This window comes from Cyprinodon variegatus, unplaced genomic scaffold (assembly GCF_000732505.1).
Source record: "Cyprinodon variegatus isolate N-32 unplaced genomic scaffold, C_variegatus-1.0 Scaffold464, whole genome shotgun sequence".
Lineage (NCBI taxonomy): Eukaryota > Metazoa > Chordata > Actinopteri > Cyprinodontiformes > Cyprinodontidae > Cyprinodon > Cyprinodon variegatus.
Window position 1 is genome coordinate 451577 of NW_015150917.1, and position 19240 is coordinate 470816.

Consider the following 19240-nt stretch of genomic DNA (forward strand, 5'->3'; position numbering starts at 1 on the left):
TATGTATATATATATATATATATATATATATATACGTATATCATATAATGATTGGAATTCATCATTCAAATTATTCAATGAAATATATCTAACATAATAATATTTATTATAAAAGATTCATTTATAACACATTAAGAGTGATATATACTTTTAACCCACTACTGTTGAGCCCTGACATAATTTATGAGGTCCAACAATAAAAATGGCCCAAGTCCACCTAGCATAGTTGATGTTGTCATCAAATGTTGTACTGAAATCTTTGGCTAAGGGCGAAGAGGCACCTTCCCCTTCACTGCGAGCATCTTGTCCGAGGGGGGGTGGGAGGGCAGAGCGGTCATCGTCACTAGGCTTAACTGCTTAACCAGCAGCAGCAAACAGACAGATAACGTCAATGTTTGCAAAAACTTTGACCTTTATTGATGTTAAATTAACCACAATACTTAACAGAGTTGCTCTGCTAAACACATTATGGGACTTCTGCCACCAAAGTTTGCTAAAAAGGAGGGAGGTTTGGGATTTAAGCCTCCCATCTCCTGAAAATTCTTGCCTTTTCATGCAATGTGCATCCGGCATGCATAACACATAGCTACATTGTTTGTAGTCATAACATCTTTGGTTCAGCTGTTTACAGATGTTTGTCAGTTTTAATGAAGTGGGAGGGTTGGCGAGATGCATGCAGCTGCAGCAGACAGACAGAGAACAGACATAAAATATTTCATAATCAGAGCATCCTGGCCATACTGGAACTTTGTTTGGTTCAGGACAAAGCACCTCTAGTCCTGATTTTCTTCTCATGCAAGTTTTCATACTTTTATAGTTTAAAATATTTTTTTTCCAGGGAATAAGTAATGCAGTTGGTCATGCTTGATTATTAGTAAAATTTATAAATTTAGTCAACAAATATTGCAACACAATGTCACACATAGGCTATTACAATTTTGACTTATCCATTTAAACAGTTTGAATTTTTATTTTATGAATGAATAGTGCCATGGGTTGCCATTTTTTGCTTTGAGCAAATGCGTCACAAATGAGTCACACATGAAATGCGATACAGTATTTTATAGCACAACCAGAATGACGTTTTTAATGGATCGACTGATCAATCAATCAAGTGTAAAACCAATTAAAGATTATTAGTTGAATGATTATAATTCGCTTACTCATCAGGGCTCTTAGCCTTTTACATAAAAGGTTGGACTCTTGGACTGGCTGTTAAAATCCCATTCTCTTTCACCAACTTAGTAATTTAGACTATGGTTATCAGCAGTTACTATTGACCAACCAAAGGAAATTGTCTGTTTCTTCTTAACCAAAAGGGATCTGGAACTGGCTCTTCGTTCACTGTATAAATTGCCACAGATGACCATTGGTTAAACATGTTGGTACCTTTATTGGATGATAATTTCCATTACAGTGTTATTGTATCTAACATATATCCAAACAATTGCATACTGGAAGATGAGGATGTAGATGAAAAGCTAATAAAAGGGGGAAAAGGAGGAAAATGGGATCTATGAGCCTGTTGAAAGAGCCTCTAAGGAATGTTTAAGTTTTAAGGTTTGGTGGGTTAATGCATTTAACAAGTCCTTTAAAATAGCAGCAGATAAATGTGAATAAAAAATTGGGTAAAAATTAATTCTAACCAAAACAGTGAAGCCTCATTCGGTTTTACAGTAAAAAATGAATAAGGACTCAGAAATCCGTTAGAGTGTAGCAGCACTGGAGCAAAATGGGTTAGCTTAGATGAGGAAGGAGATCGGGGTTTGAGGCAGGGCCGAGCCAAGGCAAAGAGTTGTGAAACTTTATCCTAAGATGTCTGCCACCACGTATATAAAGAGGTAGCTTAAAGCAAGCAATGCTAACCAATCCATCCCTAGCACACCAACTCTTCAGACAAAGGGAAAAATAAATAGAGACAAAAACAGAGGGCAGATAATTTAGACAGGCTCAGTGAGCATTACCATTAATTTCAGAACTTTTACTTAAAAACCATCAGCAGCTGAATTAAATACAACACTTGCAAAATTATCTTTTTGAACCTCGTCTAAGCTCAGAGTACCCAGTAAGCATTAGAAAGATAAAGGGGAACAGGAGAGGGTTGCTCTGTATCAGCTCAGTGGAAAGGAGGGGACGATCTCTTGAGGAGGACATCTCCTCAGATCCGCGGCTGATAGCTTTGTAGCAGCAGCAGCTGCACAGCTTCAAAACAGCGTCCGAACCATTTAGGCACCGTTCAGCGCTTCTCAGCGGCATCTCGGCAAACATCAATCGGACCCGGGCTGTTCCCTGGGTGGCAAACGAGGGTTGACAAGGCGAAAAACTGGATCGTTTTTCTCATCTACTCCAGCGTTGGGGTTCGCAATAAAACACTGTGTTGAAACTAGTTGAACTACAGGAAGAAAGTGCAATGTTCAATTCTCTCTGAATTGCAAGCAACAAGCAGTTTGGTTCGCAAGTTAATGCAGACTCTTCTCCGGGGGGTGGGAGGGTGGCGGGGGGGCTGATCACCTAACATGGCTTCAGCTGAACACCGGTGTGTGTTGCTTATCAGACCCGAGGGGCACCAGGGCAAAGAGGAAGAATAGGGGGAGTTGGCTGCTTAAGTCATCTCTGTCTCAGGGATGTGACGTCATGGGCGAATCGCTCTCGAATACATCATTTCATGTTTTAACCCCAACACTGTATAATTCCCTTTTTGCGGTAGGAGAGTATAATTAAGAACAGCCAGTCTTAAAGCAGCTTGAGCATTCCACTGAATTAAACAGCAGCAAACCTCTAGACCACCTTTGGCATTTCCTACTATTAAGCCTCTTTTCATTAGGCTTCCATCTCTCATTTTGCTCCTAACGGATTTAGGAATGCAGGCATTAGCAGCAGTAGGGTTGTGAATTGTTTAGCTAAAGTTCTAGACAGAAGAGCCCTCTATGCCTCAAGGATTAGGCTTTCCAAAGAGATGGAATGGGGGGCAAAAAGTCATTTCCAAATGAAATTAAACATACTTTTATGTCATGAGCTAATTATGGAGAAAGCCACTTTTTTTCCAGCTAGATTTGCACAGCTGGTATGCAGTTAACAGCATAGTTTCAAGAAGTCAAATGTGCCTCCAGCCTGTAACAGTTTGTGTTGGGTTATTTGGGATTTACAGATTATTGATTTCATTAAACTCCAGCGAAAAGTGCTAACTGATTTTTTAATCTGTCTACATTAAGAATGGCCTGATTGTATAAATACCCTGAACTTGCTGACGGTTCCTCTGACCCATTTTAAGACCCGAGGAGACAGGTCTTTTAAAGCTGTGGCGCCTCGCCTCTGGAATGAGCTACCTTTTACCATTCGCTCTCTTGTTTGTATAGACACTTTTAAGAAACAACTAAAGACCCACTTTTTTAAACTTGTTTTTTAGTTAAATACTGTGTTTACTGTTTCTGTATGTTGTTTTAATTTATATAAACGTTTTATAAATTTGTGAAGCACTTTGTGACCCTGGTCTGTGAAAAGTGCTATAGAAATAAAGTTTACTTACTTACTTACTGAGGAACAATATCATGGTTTTAGAGAATTTTGACAAAAAAGATTAAAACAAATGTTTCAGGTGCCCAATACAGATGCAATAGTCCTCAATGGGGGTTTGATTATGGACCAAAGCTCTTTCTTGTCTTTCTCTGTTTGCCATTCTTGCAAAAAAAAAAAAAAAAAAAAAAAAACACTGATTAATAGCTCCATAAACAGCTAAATTGATTTTACTTCTGACATTTATGTTTCTTTTTACTTGTTAATTAGTGAGGCAATCTGCATTGGTACCTAGGATTAAATAATTGCTTTACAGATATTGTAGTTATAGCTTATTAACTGTAATGCATGGTTAACCTAATAAGTGTGATTATTGGAAAATATTTCTTAAGAGCAGAATTTATTTTTTATGTAATCAACAGGGCAAAAAATATGCGTTTTGGTTTTAATTGCCATAAGACTTAAACACTTCATCACGGCATAAAAAATGGATGGAACCAACAAAAGTGTGTATTTCTAACCTTAAAAAAAGATATATAACATGATATAAGTGACAATTAGAGACTAAATTAGCACCTCACGTTTACTTAAAAAAGTACTCCTACCTAAATGACCCATAGGCCACCTTAAATATGGTTAAAATTTGGCAAAAATCGATGCATAATTAAATAAAAAATATTTGTGAGGGAAGAAAATGATATGCAATCTTTGAATTCTTCTATAATTTTATTTATTTATTGCCAATGTTATTCTGAATGCTATTTTTTTTTTCCATGAGTTATTTTTACGGGACTAGCGTCTTGTTTTTTTGGACAGTAGGCTGACAGGAAAGTGGGTATAAGAGAGGGGGAGAGGCATGCGGCAAAAGACTTCAGGTCGGATTCGAACCCCAGTCGGCTGCGTCAATGACTAAGGCCTCCATACATGGGTGGTGCGCACTAACCACTGTGCCACCAAAGCATGGTTATTATTTTTTTTCTAATTGCTTTTTTCATTACTAAAAAGCTGCTGCTTTAACACACTTGCATGTGTCCTTTGCTTTTGAAATGTCTTAATTGCTTGAGCGTTCTCTGACTTGTCCTTGGTTTTGTTACTTTCCCATTGCATAGATTGCTCTTCTTTAAAGAATAAAGGGCAATCATTAGCTTCTAGTCATGAAACCTATAAAACCTAAATTCCTTGTGAGTTCAGGAAAACCTCTTCACTCTCTTCAGCATTTACTGTCCTTAATAATAGGACCAAAAAAGGAGCCCTTATGTCACGATCGGTTTAAGGAATCTGACCCATATGCAGAGAAACCACTCAGAGAACACGGGGAAATGTTTAACAGGTTTATTTGAAGTAATGTATACAGAAGGAGGATCTGGAACTCAGTGGACTGGTGAACCGGGACTGGAAAGTCTGAAGGGGAGATCACAGAGATCAGTTCAGGGATCGTAGGAAATGAGACTGCGGGATGAATAATGCCGGAGGGGGACTCACGTTTGAGGGGGCTCTTGTGAATCCTTGAATCCAGTCATTGTGGGGTTTATCCAGAGAAGGGGGTGGGGGGACTTGTTGGAGAGCGGACAGGTAGACATACGTTGGACCCGGAGGAGTAATGGAGTGGACTGTCACTTGGATTTCCGATGGGAACTTGAACGGATCATGTGGAGGTTTTCCCCTGCTCAGTGTATTCTCAGTAATTCTTTCCAGGGGGAGAAGGTCCAGGCATTCAGTTTTCACAGGAAGGCTTCCTGTCGAAGAGCAAAGACAAATACACATTAAACTCAGAGAAACAAAGCTAGGTTAGACTCTGCTAATCTCAGCATGGCTAGAGTAACAAAAACTGGCAAACACTCTGGTGTCGAGGTAGTGACAGCCCACTGTTCAAATACTCCTCCAGTAATAAACCAACGAGCCGCAGGTGTGCAGGGAGGCCCAACAAGGACAGGGCACCACCTGGTGGTGGAGAGAGAAGAAACACACAAACAACACACACAAACTGGATTCCTAACACTAAAACCCTTGCAATATGAATAGTCCCATCCTCTGGCAACTATTTTGACATGGGCACATTTTGGGTGTAGATTATATGTCAATATTTACATTGCATATAATTATAGCTTCAATTTGATTCCACAATTATCACAATCAAGTCACAGGTGGGATTTTGTATTAGGTTAGTTTTTTTCTCTTTAAATTGTAATTTTCTCACAAATCTATCATAATATACAGTGAAAATGTAAAATATTGAAATTTAAAATTGTATCAGATAAACTAACCTCACTTGTATTTACATGATGGATAAAGGACTTACTCAGTATGTGCTGTCAACACAGAGATTAATTTATTGGATAAACTGGCAAAAGTTTGTATAATTATCTTAGAAAATATGTTTAGATGTTTCCTGGAATCCAAATCAGTCTGAAAACCTGGTTAGGTTTGTTATTGTGTAGATAGATCTTCATTTTTAGAGTTTCGGCATAAAAAAAAGGAAACTATTCACCTCATTGTGAGAAGCTGTAGTGGTGACACAAGCAGTGACAGCAAAGGAACAAGGATACTGGAAGTGACATGCGGTAAATGCCTCAGGTAATATATAATGTGACTCAAGGCCATTTACATGACAGCCAACAGAGCTTAGAGGAAGTATCATTGACTCAATTAAAAAGTTTAGGAAATATGTGTACCTGAAAATGGAATTGTTTGCATGAAAACAAGAAAAAAATAAAGAACATTTTTATCTTCCAAATTATAAAATAGGTAAATGAAAATTATAGACTTTTTTCAAAAATAGATTTTGTAGGTTTTTTTTTTAGATACCTTGACATTCTAATTTAAGCAGATATTTATTTCAAGTAGAAGTTAAGTAAGGACGAAAATCATGAGCTTTTTTAAAAACAATGAAAAAGGGGCTAATATGACATCAACATTTTTGATTTGATACAAAGGAATCCTAATCAAAATATGAAGTTGAGTTTTCTTATCATTTTCTGTGCCATTCACTAAAACTTCAAATTTGTCCTAAATTTTTTTAAGGGAATTCTCTACCATCTATCAACAAAAATCTACTGTTCCTATCTAAAATTAAGGATTTTCGAACACAATACTATGAATCCTAATATTACACTTGTTTTTCTTACCTTCCTTCTTTGTTAATGGCAGGGCCATGGTACCTTCATCTCCCATTGCACAAGAGTTTAATAATAACACAGAGACACCAGCATCTTTATTTCAGCAAATCTTTATCTATACTTCTAGTAACAGCCACATTCATTATTACCTCTGTAAACAGTGTTCTGCCGTGTAACAGCTATTCAATTCAATTTATTTATATAGCACCAATTCACAACACATGTCATCTCAAGGCACTTTATGGAGACAATTAACCAGATTATACAATCAAAGTGGTTCAGAGTTTTCTATATAAGGAAAACCAGCTGATTGCATCAACTCATAACTTGACAGCAATCCCCCACTGTCGCTTGTAGCGACAGTGGAAAGGAAAAACAGGAAGAAACCTCCAGCAGAACCAGGCTCAGTGTGAGCAGCCATCTGCTGATGCCGACTGGGGTTCAACGAGACAGAAGCAGACATAGACAAAAAACCAGAGATACAAAATGACTGTTGTCCAGGAAACACACAGCCAGGCAGACGAGCTCCGAGCAAGCTACCATGAAAGAGAGCACATACAATTAGTGCTCTTTGTTGCCCTGTGGCAGGCTGGCGACCTGTCAAGGGTGTACCCCACCTCTCGCCCATTGACAGCTGGAGATAGGGGCCAAAGCAGGGATAAACATGTCAGAAAATGGATGGATAAACAATCATTCCAGCCATTAAATACAGCAAAAAAATTCAATTATGTTATCTATGTCTACTGGGATGGTAACGTCATTAAATTATTCAATCATAATAAACAAATCAGCAAAACTATTGTTTTACCTGCGCAAATAAATCACTGAAAAAGTAGATGTTTTTTATTCAATTCGGAGCTTAATGGAGTGGAATATTTGGAATATTTTTTAATATCTCTGAAACAGCAGCTCACATGATCTTAACATGATTTTTTTGTTTTTATTTTCAATTTTACGAATGAACATTGTAAGTGCAAAAACCTGCACTAATAAAGCACGTACCATTCATTCTATTTGCTAAGTTTATTTTACATCAGTGGGGTGTCAGCTTCACGAAGCTGAAGCTCATCCAATTTGATGCTTGATGCCGTCCAACACTGTGCATCTCAAATGCATAGAGATGAACGCCCCACAGGGCTCGCAGAAATCATGCTGACACCGCGTTCGCACTTAATGTACCATAAGAGAAACAGTACTACACTGAAAAACAGTCCAAGTTCCAACATCTATAAACAAAGGTGTTGAGCTGCCTACCTGATATTTCTCTCCAGTATCATGACACAGCCAAACAGGAGCAGACCAAACAAAGCTACTCTGATGAGATAAAGTGGAGAGAGCATACAGTTAGATGTTGATCTAACAAATACTACAGAGTGAGAGAATAGAGATAAAATGATTAAACTTGGTCACTATGTCCTCCAGCAGTCTAAACCTATAGCAGCATAACTATAGACATATTCTCAGGATATCTTCATTCTTCTTCTGCACATTAGGGTCACTTTTATGTCATAAAATGTTCACTATCTGTGGACTCTCTGATAGCCGTTGCATTTAATTAGTATGAAGAATCATGCCAAAAAATTGGATTTCAGAAGAAAAAAACAGAATTGTGTATCAAGAACTGCAGCTTGAACATAGCCTTACTTTCCTTTGGACAATAAGGTAATCTCAGTTAGGATTTAAATGATATACAAATTTGAACTGAAAAGTATTTGTGGTTTTTAAAAGGTCATGTATGGTAGTTTAGGGAATAGTAATGGAAATTCTAAATCCAAAGTTAAAATAAGAGTGAACTTTAAAGCTGTGTGCATGTAGATGTGGTCATTGTGAGGTTTAACTCACTAAACTACAGTTTTTCCTGAGATCTTCTTTGTGCCAGATGCGTGTTTAGATTGAAAGGTAAGAAGAAGAAAATGCAATTAGACAAGGTGTTGGGTAAAATAAAAATCTATGTGGTGCATAAGCCCTATAGTTACTTCCCAAGTTTTCTTGGTTATTATTGTTGACCTGAAAGATGATGCTGCTAAAGTTGCACTGTGTCTCTCTTCTTCTAGCTCCCTTCTTTTTTCTTTTTATGCTTGTCTTCATTCTCAGTGCCCTTTTGTGTTGCTTCCCTTTGTTATGTTTTAAGTTTACATTTCTTGTTTAGATTAAACAAGAAATTACAGTAATTATCGGGGATTTTAAAGTCATAGTTTGTTTTTTTTTGCTCTGTTTTTTCCCATTCTAATAACATCTTGGTTGAATTTGAAAAGAAAGAAACGAGGAACATGTTTTGAAATGTGTGAAATAAATGGGAAATCTTGTAAAAACAAGCTCACTTAAATTGACCAATAGTAAATAATGTTGAGAGATGGTTAAATTTTAATCAGGTCGTTACATTCTTGACACAACACAAAAACTAGAAACCTATGATATCTCTCACAAACTCTCTGTGACTGTGTGTGTACAATATCATGACCACAGGGCCAAGGTCACTATGTTAATTAGTGAGATGGTGCCACTGGCACTGACACTTCACACCTCCCTCCATTAGTCTCTCCATTTCCTCTTCTCTCCTCTGTTTTGTCCTTGACTTCTCCTGCTGTTTTCGGCACATCTGATGTGTCTTTTTTTTTTTTTTTGCATTCCCTTTTTATTCCGCTTTTGTTGCACTTTGTCTATGCCCTGTAATATGGATTGTTCTCCTGATATGTCCCCTTGTTTTACTCTACATTCATTTGTGTGTGCTCCTGTTTTGGCATCAGCGTAAGGACTCTTTCCCTGTTCAAATTCCTCAATGATCTGTACTGTAATTGTTTTACTTGATATGTTTTTTTTTGCTTTTTATGTACCTACCATTTTTTATAATGTATCTATGTTTATAATGTAACTTGGCTGCCTCTTGACCAGGACTCCCTTGAAAAAGAGGTTTTTAATCTCAATGGGATTTTTTCCCTGGTTAAATAAACAAAAAATAAATAAATAAAAAATTGGGGATGGTGTGTAAATGAAAACTTATTACCAGTCCTCACATCCTTTTTATTAGTTATATTTAGGACTATGGTGTAAATTGAGTTTAGGTTAAGGTTAGGGTATGCATTGGTAAGGCTTAGGTTTAGGGTTATTGTCAGGGTTAGGGCATAGAAACGGGTTGAAAATGTCTGATAACCAATTCAAGTCAAAGCATGGCTTGATAGAATCAATAAAAAGAGAAGGGATGGAGTATGTAGGTGAGGTGGGTGAGAGGAGCAGTTTCATAGTTGTTGTTTTTTTTAAACCCCTATGAAACGAATGCCTTCCAAATTTTTATTTCAATGGAATAAAATGTTGTGTTATGTACAGTAGGTAAATAATGCTCCTGCTTTGACTTTCTATGCCTCTAATACTCTACCAGTTTGATGTTCAACAAAGCAGTCAGATTATACATGGATATTTTGGACAAAGCTTGGTGTAAGCATCATAATTCTGAGACATCTCCAGAGGTCAGAGGTGTGGAATAGAAACCCTGACTTAAGATAGACTCATGTTTTACATATTAAGTGGTGTATTCACACAGATTGCAATTACAGCCAATTTACAGTGTCAATTGGCTGCAGTTGGTCGCTTGACCTTTCCCTTCTACTGTACAATAGTGTTGGTGCCCATGGGTCCGTCAGATTCTACCATCTGACCAGGAAACTGTTATATCACTTCAGGAATGGATCACACACAACAGAGATAAGGCAAGGAAGCGCACTGAAATCCGGACAGGAGCAGCAGTGCAGAGAAACAGGCCAGACAGAGAGCACTTGAGGCAGCAGGGCGAGCCCCGCTCTGGAGCCCAGAGGGAAATGATGAGCAAGAGGCCAGGCAGGCAGAGGCAGCAGGCTGGGACCATCTATAGAGCTATGAGTCAGAGAAGGATTAATGATTTAACAGTCCTTTTTTAGGGATAAATTAAGTCTTTTTAAAACCCATTCACAAACTTTTAATGATCAGTTCTTCATCCTATGTTAGCATTATGTATCTTACTTTCATATTGATTAAAAACATTTTATCTCCACTGTGTTCATTCAGTCTACTTCACAACAATATCCAGTTCCTGATCAAATGACATGACACAATTTTGATAGCCTATAGTAAACTAACCCCACCCGGCGGCGGCCAAAATAATTTTTGCCTGCGAGTGGTCTAGCCTCGATCAATGCCCCAGGCCCTAGAACTGGCAGGCCAATCACAACGCAGAGATGTGTTTTAAATTTCTGGATGCAAAGCGGACGGGGTTTTGAGGGCATGACGACAAAGCTGCACTACGCTGGAGAAAGCACAACAAGGAAGATAGCAACAACTATTGAACAGGTCTCATTTGAATCAGCTTTGGAATCAGTTTTGGAAGGATTAGATTTGGGGTTTTCATTGAAACGTGAGCAGGAAGAGGCTCTACGCTCATTCATTTTTAAGAATGACTTATTCGCCACTTTACAGACAGGCTGTTTGTTTACACTCCCCCACCAGCTTTCTGTCACGCTTACTACATCACAGTCAGTTGCGCTCATTGGTTAGAGCGTTGGCCAATAGGCACAGACATGGTTAGAAAGACAACGGGTTGTTCTCATCAACAATCTTCCAATGTCTCATTCATCAGGGCCAGACTAAATTACATATTTATTCTCACATTTAGTCTGGTTTATCAGGCTACAGTTTTGACAAAAAAAAATTAAGATATCTGAATGCCAGCAAATATAATTTGGTGTTTGTTTGCTCTCGCTTTGTTCTATTTGGCCTAATTGCGTTGCTCGAAACCCCTCCTACGCATTGTTTGTCATCTGTATACGCCGTCCAAATAGCACAATGCTTGTCTTTATAGTGTAGGGGTGTGCATTAGCTTTTGATTGACATCTCCTTTATCCATGGATGATGAGGTAGAGAAAAGCTGGAATGGGTTAAAGCAAGTGTATAAACAGTATTCCACCAACTTCAAATCCCAACTCAAATTCAACTAATAAAAACACACATCAACATGACTGCCACTGTACTGTTTTGTATCCAATGAAATTCTGGTTAGGTGAAGATATGATTTATGAATATGGAAACAAAAGGTGACAATCTTAATCAATTCACAGCATGACACAGCAGCAGCCAGTGTTTCTGCGTGTCAGTTTTCTGACCTTTTTTCCCCCGTTCAATTTATATAATTTTTTTTCAGAACTATGTTCTTTTTTTAGATTTTGACGTGTGATCTAATTCTTCTAAGGATGACCCTTCCATAGAGCGTTCATCGATGTGACTGTGCTTTAGCATTCAAAATTATAGTACCGTATATTTTCATAGTTCCACTGATAGTGGATTTGAAATTAGAGGTATAAACTAGAATGTATCACTTAAAAAGAACCCAAAACAGTGTGGAGAGAATCACTTGTATCTAATGTTCTATATTTAACAATACAGTACCCCACAAAACATCTGTACACCCCTTACCTTTTTGGAAAGGTTTTTTTTTTTATCTTTACAAAGCTTTGAAGACGTAACAGTTTCTGACAATGCAAAATTTTTGTATAAAAGTCTATGTTTGCTGTCCTCTCAAATTAACACAAATCTCAGATACATAATCAATAATATTTATATAATCATCTTTGCAAAAGCATGTTGTTTTAAATATTTTTAATAGGCAGTTTATACATCTATTGGCTGTTTGTTGGTTTAAATATCAAATGCAAAGATTGAAACCTTTGTCGTGTTGGAAAGGGGGGGATTCCTGTTTGTTTATTTTTTAAACCTGTTATTTCAATTTATGTAAGTCAAACAGACAGCAGAGCAAAATAGGGAGATAACCTATGCCTGGAATAAGGGTGTTTTTTAATGTATTGCAGCAATGCAAGTTGAAGTAGGGCATAATGGTTGCGGATCTTGCTTTATATGAAATCTGTTAAAGTCTCTGCTGTTTCTGTGTCCTTTACTTCTTTTGGACTGAGTGTTTCTGAGAAATAGACGACCTGTGTTCTAGCCCAATTTTAAAGAAATATAGAAAGGAAAAAATATAAGAGAAATTGGAGGGATCCTATATGAGAGAAACAAAATTGAATTAAATCTAATCTGGCCTGAATGTGCACGACCATCAGCTGCTCTGCAATCATATTAACCTTGCATTAGCAGCCCTGTACTGTGTGCGTATGGGTGCATTTGTCTTTAGTTGTCAGTATCTGCAGGATAATAGTTTGGAGAAAGATGAATGAATTAAGTAGCCAGAAAAGACAACTGCAGTGTACAGTATGAACTACTGTACTGTCGTTCTCCACATTTTCCCTGCTAGTGGGAGAACATTTTGCTCTCATAAAAGGAAACAGAAATGAGCAATACTTAGAAGAAAATTTTACTGCACAAACTTTGCTCTTCTATAGACATATTTGGGTTTCCAATACCAGCCTAATTTTAGTTTCTATTTTGCATCTATTTTGCATCTCCTGTTTGTCCTTCTAAGATTCACCAGGTAAATACGGTTAAAATTCACCAGGTAAATACGTTAAAATTATGGTACAGGAGTCATAGCTCAGATTTGAATTAGGTACCTTCCAAAGCTTGAACTTAGACATTCACACCCATCCACACATTAACATACACATCCATGCCACTTACCATCATGGCAAGCCACATTGTAGCCACAGCTTTCCTGGAACTTACAGACAGAAGCAAAGCTGCCGTAACCAGGTACCAGAGTGCTCTTTGACCACCATCAGATCTATTCACATACAGTATAGGTCACCTTCCAAAGGACACAATGACACTAAAAGCTGGAGCAGAGATTAAACCCTGCCACTGTACCTGATCCTACTGTTGTTAAACCAAGAAATAGTAAAAGAAATAGCTGGATATGTGAATCGAGAGAGTGCCTCCACTTTGGTAATCAAATTTTTTCCAAAAGTGGACATATCTCCTTGTAGTCCAGAATACAGAGTGTATTTACTTTTCTTTATGACCGGCAAAATATTAAAATCTTCTTTTGCCATAAAAATATTTCTTATCATAATTCCTAAGTATTTTATTTCTTCTTTCTCGGGTGTATATAAGGTGCTTTATTAATAATTGTATATTAGCTTACAGTTTTATAAGTTTTGGTATAATTTGGGGGTTCTAGAAAATCAATGGCTGTAGAAGAACAATATATATTTTGTCTTTTACTGGTTTGGGTAGTAATGTAATGACTCCTTGTTTCATAGTTGGCATTAAATAATACTTTTCAATACATTATTTGAAGGCTTTGAATAATCATTCTTTCAAGTTTTCCCCAAAAAACGTGTGGAAACTGAAAGTAAACCCACCCTGACCAGATGTTTTGCCTACTGACATTTGTTTTACAGCAACATTTTGAATTTGAAGTCAGTAAAATGCAGTTAATTTTTTTCCAAAAAGCATGTTGAAGCTGTGCTCAGAGTAGATTTAGTTCATAGAGAGAGCTCTCTGATTTCTTTGTGTCAGATCACAAAGAGACACGAAAGTTGAGAAACTCTGAGCTGAGAATTATATAAGAGCTTATTGAGATTTTTTCTAAAACTTGAAAGGAGACTAAATCGATCTCATAGTTGTCTAGGAGAAGCATATGAAACATTTTGGAGCTCTCATTTCAGATTTTCCACATGACCACATTAAACTCTTCTTTTTGATTATTTGACAATTAATCATTTTGTCTTTGCCCTTTTTAGATAATGCACTTTTTGTTGTATAAGTTAGATCCATCTGAGATGGTAGGATTTTCACCTTGGGGAGGTTGGGCATCTACTTTGACAGCTGACAATTTAAAGTCTTTTCACACAACAAATTCTTACTCTAGACTGAAGAAATGTTGTTATTTAAGCTCTCAGCACATGGTTTGTAACCATGTTAATTGATTCTGCATTTTGAGGCTGAGATACAGGAACTTTTGTTACGTGAAAATATTTGTCACGGATCGACTATGGCCTGAATTTCCCTGGTGAATGACCTTAATGTAACATCGATGACACAGTGTGTATTACTTCCCAGCACTCTGATTAAATTGAGTTTTTAACAATATACATAAAATATATTTTATAAATTTAAATGAAACAGAGATTGAGATTAGTGTCCTCTCCTTTTTTGGTCTTGAATGACTCTGATCTGTATGGGGAGAAACAAAATCTGAATCAGGACGTCTCTATGAAGAAATTAAAATACTTGTGAGATTTAGAAATCTTTTGGGATTCTTATCTCAACAAACTGTGAAAATACATTAGTAGATAACCAGTAAAATTACTGGTGACATACCAGTAAGAAATGGGTTTTTAGTGATTCATTTCAGTACAAGCTTGATAAGGTGAATACCAAAGTAATCAAGCAGTTACCAAATAAGGTTGTTGTTAGGATTTTACCATAATCTAGTTACATGCTTTAAAGGAACCTAGTCAACTATTATAACTTTAAGGGTTTCTATGCAAGAAGCTAACTCTGGTTGCATGCCATATTCATTACTAAACAGAGCTTGTTTTAAAAGACAACACAACTGGACCTATCATATTGAGCATTCCTGCAATTAATAAACAAAGAAGAAACCATAGGCATACATTGTGTCTACAGAACCAATGAAACTGAGTGAGTCAGTAACGGGTAGCAGAGTTGTGAAAAGAAAGAGTCTAAGAAAAAGTGTTAAAAGCACAAAAAAATATTGGATGCCAGGAGGGACAAAACTCAATTAGCGCTCAGAGTATTATTTAAACACTGGTGCTTACTGAAGTGAGCACATGGCCTTTCTTATACTGATATAGTGATAGCCATGCTTTTTTTAGTCTCATAATGTGTTTTCACACATGTTTAGCTTGCACCGAAGTGCGGCTCCAGAATTTAAAATGATACATTGTTTAATTTTTCAGTCCATACGGTTGGTTTCACACAAGCATTTTGTCACTCAGGACCAAACTACATAGTACTTGGAGAGCATCATGTTTCCATGACAACCAGTTGAAATCCAGCAGCACTGCAGCTAAAAAAGAGATAAATGGATCAAACTTTCATGATGGAGATGAGTACGGCGGTTATTAATAGCTCACGGCTAAAGATTGAAAATAAAATGTTGATAGCTGAAAGGAAATATTTGGCCAATTCAGGAGAAGGAGCAGATTAATGTTCCTTAACATGCACAGTGAGATCCTCATCTGGCTCAGATAAGGAAGATCAAGGTAATTCATGTCCCTAAAATATAATTATATAATCACATCAGATTTGCATACCAGAGTTTGGCTGGAGCCAAAGTGAATCCACAGAATCCAAACTCTTCAGGCACACATTAGAGTCTGATTTACCTTTGTTTTCAGTGCAGGAAAGATTTATATGGTATAAAATTTGTTCAATATTTGCAATTTTTTAACCTTCCAATATGGTAAAGTAAGCTGCCAAGAGATGTCTACTGGTCATGCCTGGTAATATAAGCTTTTTTGGCTTGAAAAAGTCTTTAGTAAATACTATCAGGATAAATGCTTTGCATGTATTGTTTCATTAAGATATATATGTTTTTGGTAGGGTTTTCTTTAACAGTCATTTTACTTGATCAGGCTCCTTTAATCAGTGATGTGAAAACTGCTCTGTTTCCTAAGGCGGTGTAAGAAACTGGAATGATATCTCTACTGCCATTTTTATAACTGCTGTAAGATTTTAGCCTTAATTGTTTGTCTAAAAAATTGTTTGTTACTGCAGTCTAACAGCTTCTTGTAAGAGTTACCTGTCTTCAGTGATGGTTTTTAATTGTGCCCATTTAACAACATGTTAATTCAAAAACATATGTGACCAGATGCTGTTCCTAAAGTCTGCCCAAGCCATTTAAAATCTCAAAAATTATTAAGGAAGAGAAAAGGGGACCAAGATTGCTTCCACATGCCTTTATAAATTCTGATTTGGATATTACATTGTTTTATATGTGCCTTAAGGCAAACAGGGATTTATTTTCAATCCAAACATTGGAATGTATTTGAGCATGTTGGCAAAACAACATTAAATTACTGAAACCACAAACAGGGTTCACAACTGTAACAGTTTTCTGGCACAGTAGTATATATGTCTTGGTTGCCAAGTACATTAACTTTTTAATATAGTCTTTGTATTCAAACCATAGATCCGATAATTTGCATTAACCACTTATAAAAAAATGAAGAAAAAAAAAAATAATAATAATGCAACTTTACATTTTTTATGTGCTTTCAAACTACATTTTTGAAAGCCTAATATTACATTAAAATCCTTTGGATGCTAAGATGTGGCCACACTGTTGAAGTTTTGTTTGATTTCACAAAAGAAGGAATAGCAGACTGGTCCATATGGCCTCAAACAGAGGAAAGGGTAAGTATAACACACAGAGAGGCAGAGCCTGGTTTGATTTTGTACAGATCTATAAGGACGGAGATAACTGGAAAGAGCTTTAAAGAGGCTATCCTCACATTCTATCTCTCCGTGGGATTAGCCTTTCAGTGTATCACCGAAGCAGCTGAGGGTACATAGAGAAATTGATGGAGGGAATGCTCAGTCCAAACCGTAACAGGAGGGGTCTGTGGAGCGGTCAGCCTAAGATGGAGAAAATTAGAACGATCAAGGAGAAGGAAGAAATACATAAAACAAACAAGATGATTAAAGTATAGGCTGGGGGATATAAAAGAAGTACTGTGTTGACAATCTAAATACACACAGCTTAGGGCACACACAGACAGTGACAAAGTACTCCCACCATTTGAACCTTTTTTTTTAACATTTTTCTCACAGTTTCAGTCACGAACTTGAAGATTTTTGTTCTTTGCTTTTATTTGGTATACAGTATCAACAAATTACATAACTATGAAGTCGTATTTAAATTATACCAATTTTTTTTTTTTTTTACATTTGTCAGCAATTAAAAATTTGGTAAGTGCAGTGCTTTGTTATATTCAGCCCCATACATAAAATAATTTGCAATATATTCCCCACACTTCACTATTGGTTAATGCAGGCCATAAGACTTCTGTAAAGGGTTTATTTTTACAGCAAATATTTGAACACAGAGCATTGTGTAACTAAAGGAGAAGTTTAGGGTACCATAAAAGGTCATAATACAACATCAAGCACTTCAGCAAAAAAAAAAAAGATGTTTAATTCATTTTCCGATTTTGGAAAGATATATGCGTCCACCAAAAATGAATGGTATGGAGAGTATTAGAAAGACCAGGGATGGAGTTGCCTATGGTAGCTGTGTAGGAGCTGTGAAAATTCACAAATAGTGTTGGAGAAATGGTTAACAAAGCAATTATAGTTTACCTAGCTTTATAGTAAAGTGTGCAGTTTTTCCTAAGTATTGTAGGGGCTGCATGAAATATGTGTAATAAATTTATGAAACTGAAAACGTGGATGTTAAACCTGCAGGCATGCATCAGAAAACTAACAGTGCAATTAAGATATAAATACCATTCCTAACATAAAACATGGTGATAATAGAATTATTCTAGAGGGATTCCCTGAGGATATTTTTTCTCCATCATGGAGCTAAATGAAAGCAGTCTTGGAGGAAAACACTTTCAATACTCCAGAAGACTCTTCATACATATAATACAGCCAGGGCTACAATGGATTGGTTTACATCAATGCATATTTGTATGTTAGAAAGGAACAGTCAATGTCCAGAACTAAATCCAATTAAACACATGTAGCAGTTCTGATGTTTACAGATGTGTTTCTGGTATCATTCTACTTTAAGAAAAACAACACAAAAATGTGTAGATATAAAAGTTGTGGTTACTATAAATTAAAGCCTCACTTTCCAGAATTTTATCAGCAAGGAAAAGAAAAAAAGATGTCCTTATTCTTCCTTTTAACAATTATTAGACCAAATATTTGTAAAATGTGTTCAAGTTTGTGGTCATGAGCATGTTTGTTGTTCATCCTTGGACAGACAGCAGAATCTGCTCGATTCACATTCCAGTAGCATAATTCAGCCATCAATCAAACTTTGTGGACAACGGCAGCAGCAGCAGAAGCAAAGCAGCTCTAGACAAAGAGTCTTTGGACTAGAATATCACAAATCAAATGCTGTAACCTTTTAGGATGTCTGAGACTGCCCATGCACGCTGAAAACCAATGAAGATGTTCCTCTTGCAGTGCTTTTAACTCACTGCCCTCCATATTCACTGCTCTTTCTATTCTTTGTTTCAGTCACGTATGTGAATGGTACCTTTTTCCTCATGAAGTCTTTGTTGTCTGACTTTCCTTAGGGTGATTGTGTTTTTTTGGTTTCTGAAGTGTACTGGGGAGAGCCGAGAACTGTGGTACAGGAAGTGCTGGCCACCCCTAACAGCATTTACTCAAATGAAAGTGGCTCTAGGGAAAGTAATTGCACCTGCATGTAAGAAATCCAATAAGTTTTTACATCAGCTTTGGGTCCTGTTACTTTGTTTTGATGGTTATTTATCAAGAGCAATTGGACTGCAATGTGTGTTTTTTTTCCAGCAAAACTAGTATTTCGAGAAAGGATTTATTGTGTTTGTGATGGATGGTGGAAAAAAAAACATTTCTGGTTTCGACGGATGCAAAAAAATATTCTTAGACCCAATTTAGGTATTTGATCTTTTTGCCTATCATATCAGGCTTTTGTTAATCTGGCTCTTACCCACTAAAAGCTATTCTTCAGC

At 36.8% G+C, this 19240-nt stretch overlaps 1 protein-coding gene across 2 annotated transcripts in view; it reads left to right on the forward strand.

The window, feature by feature from the left end:
- Nucleotides 1–19240, forward strand: part of LOC107094116 (RNA-binding motif, single-stranded-interacting protein 3-like) — a 164742-nt gene that overhangs the window by 80386 nt on the left and 65116 nt on the right. The gene's annotated exons all lie outside the window — the stretch shown is intronic.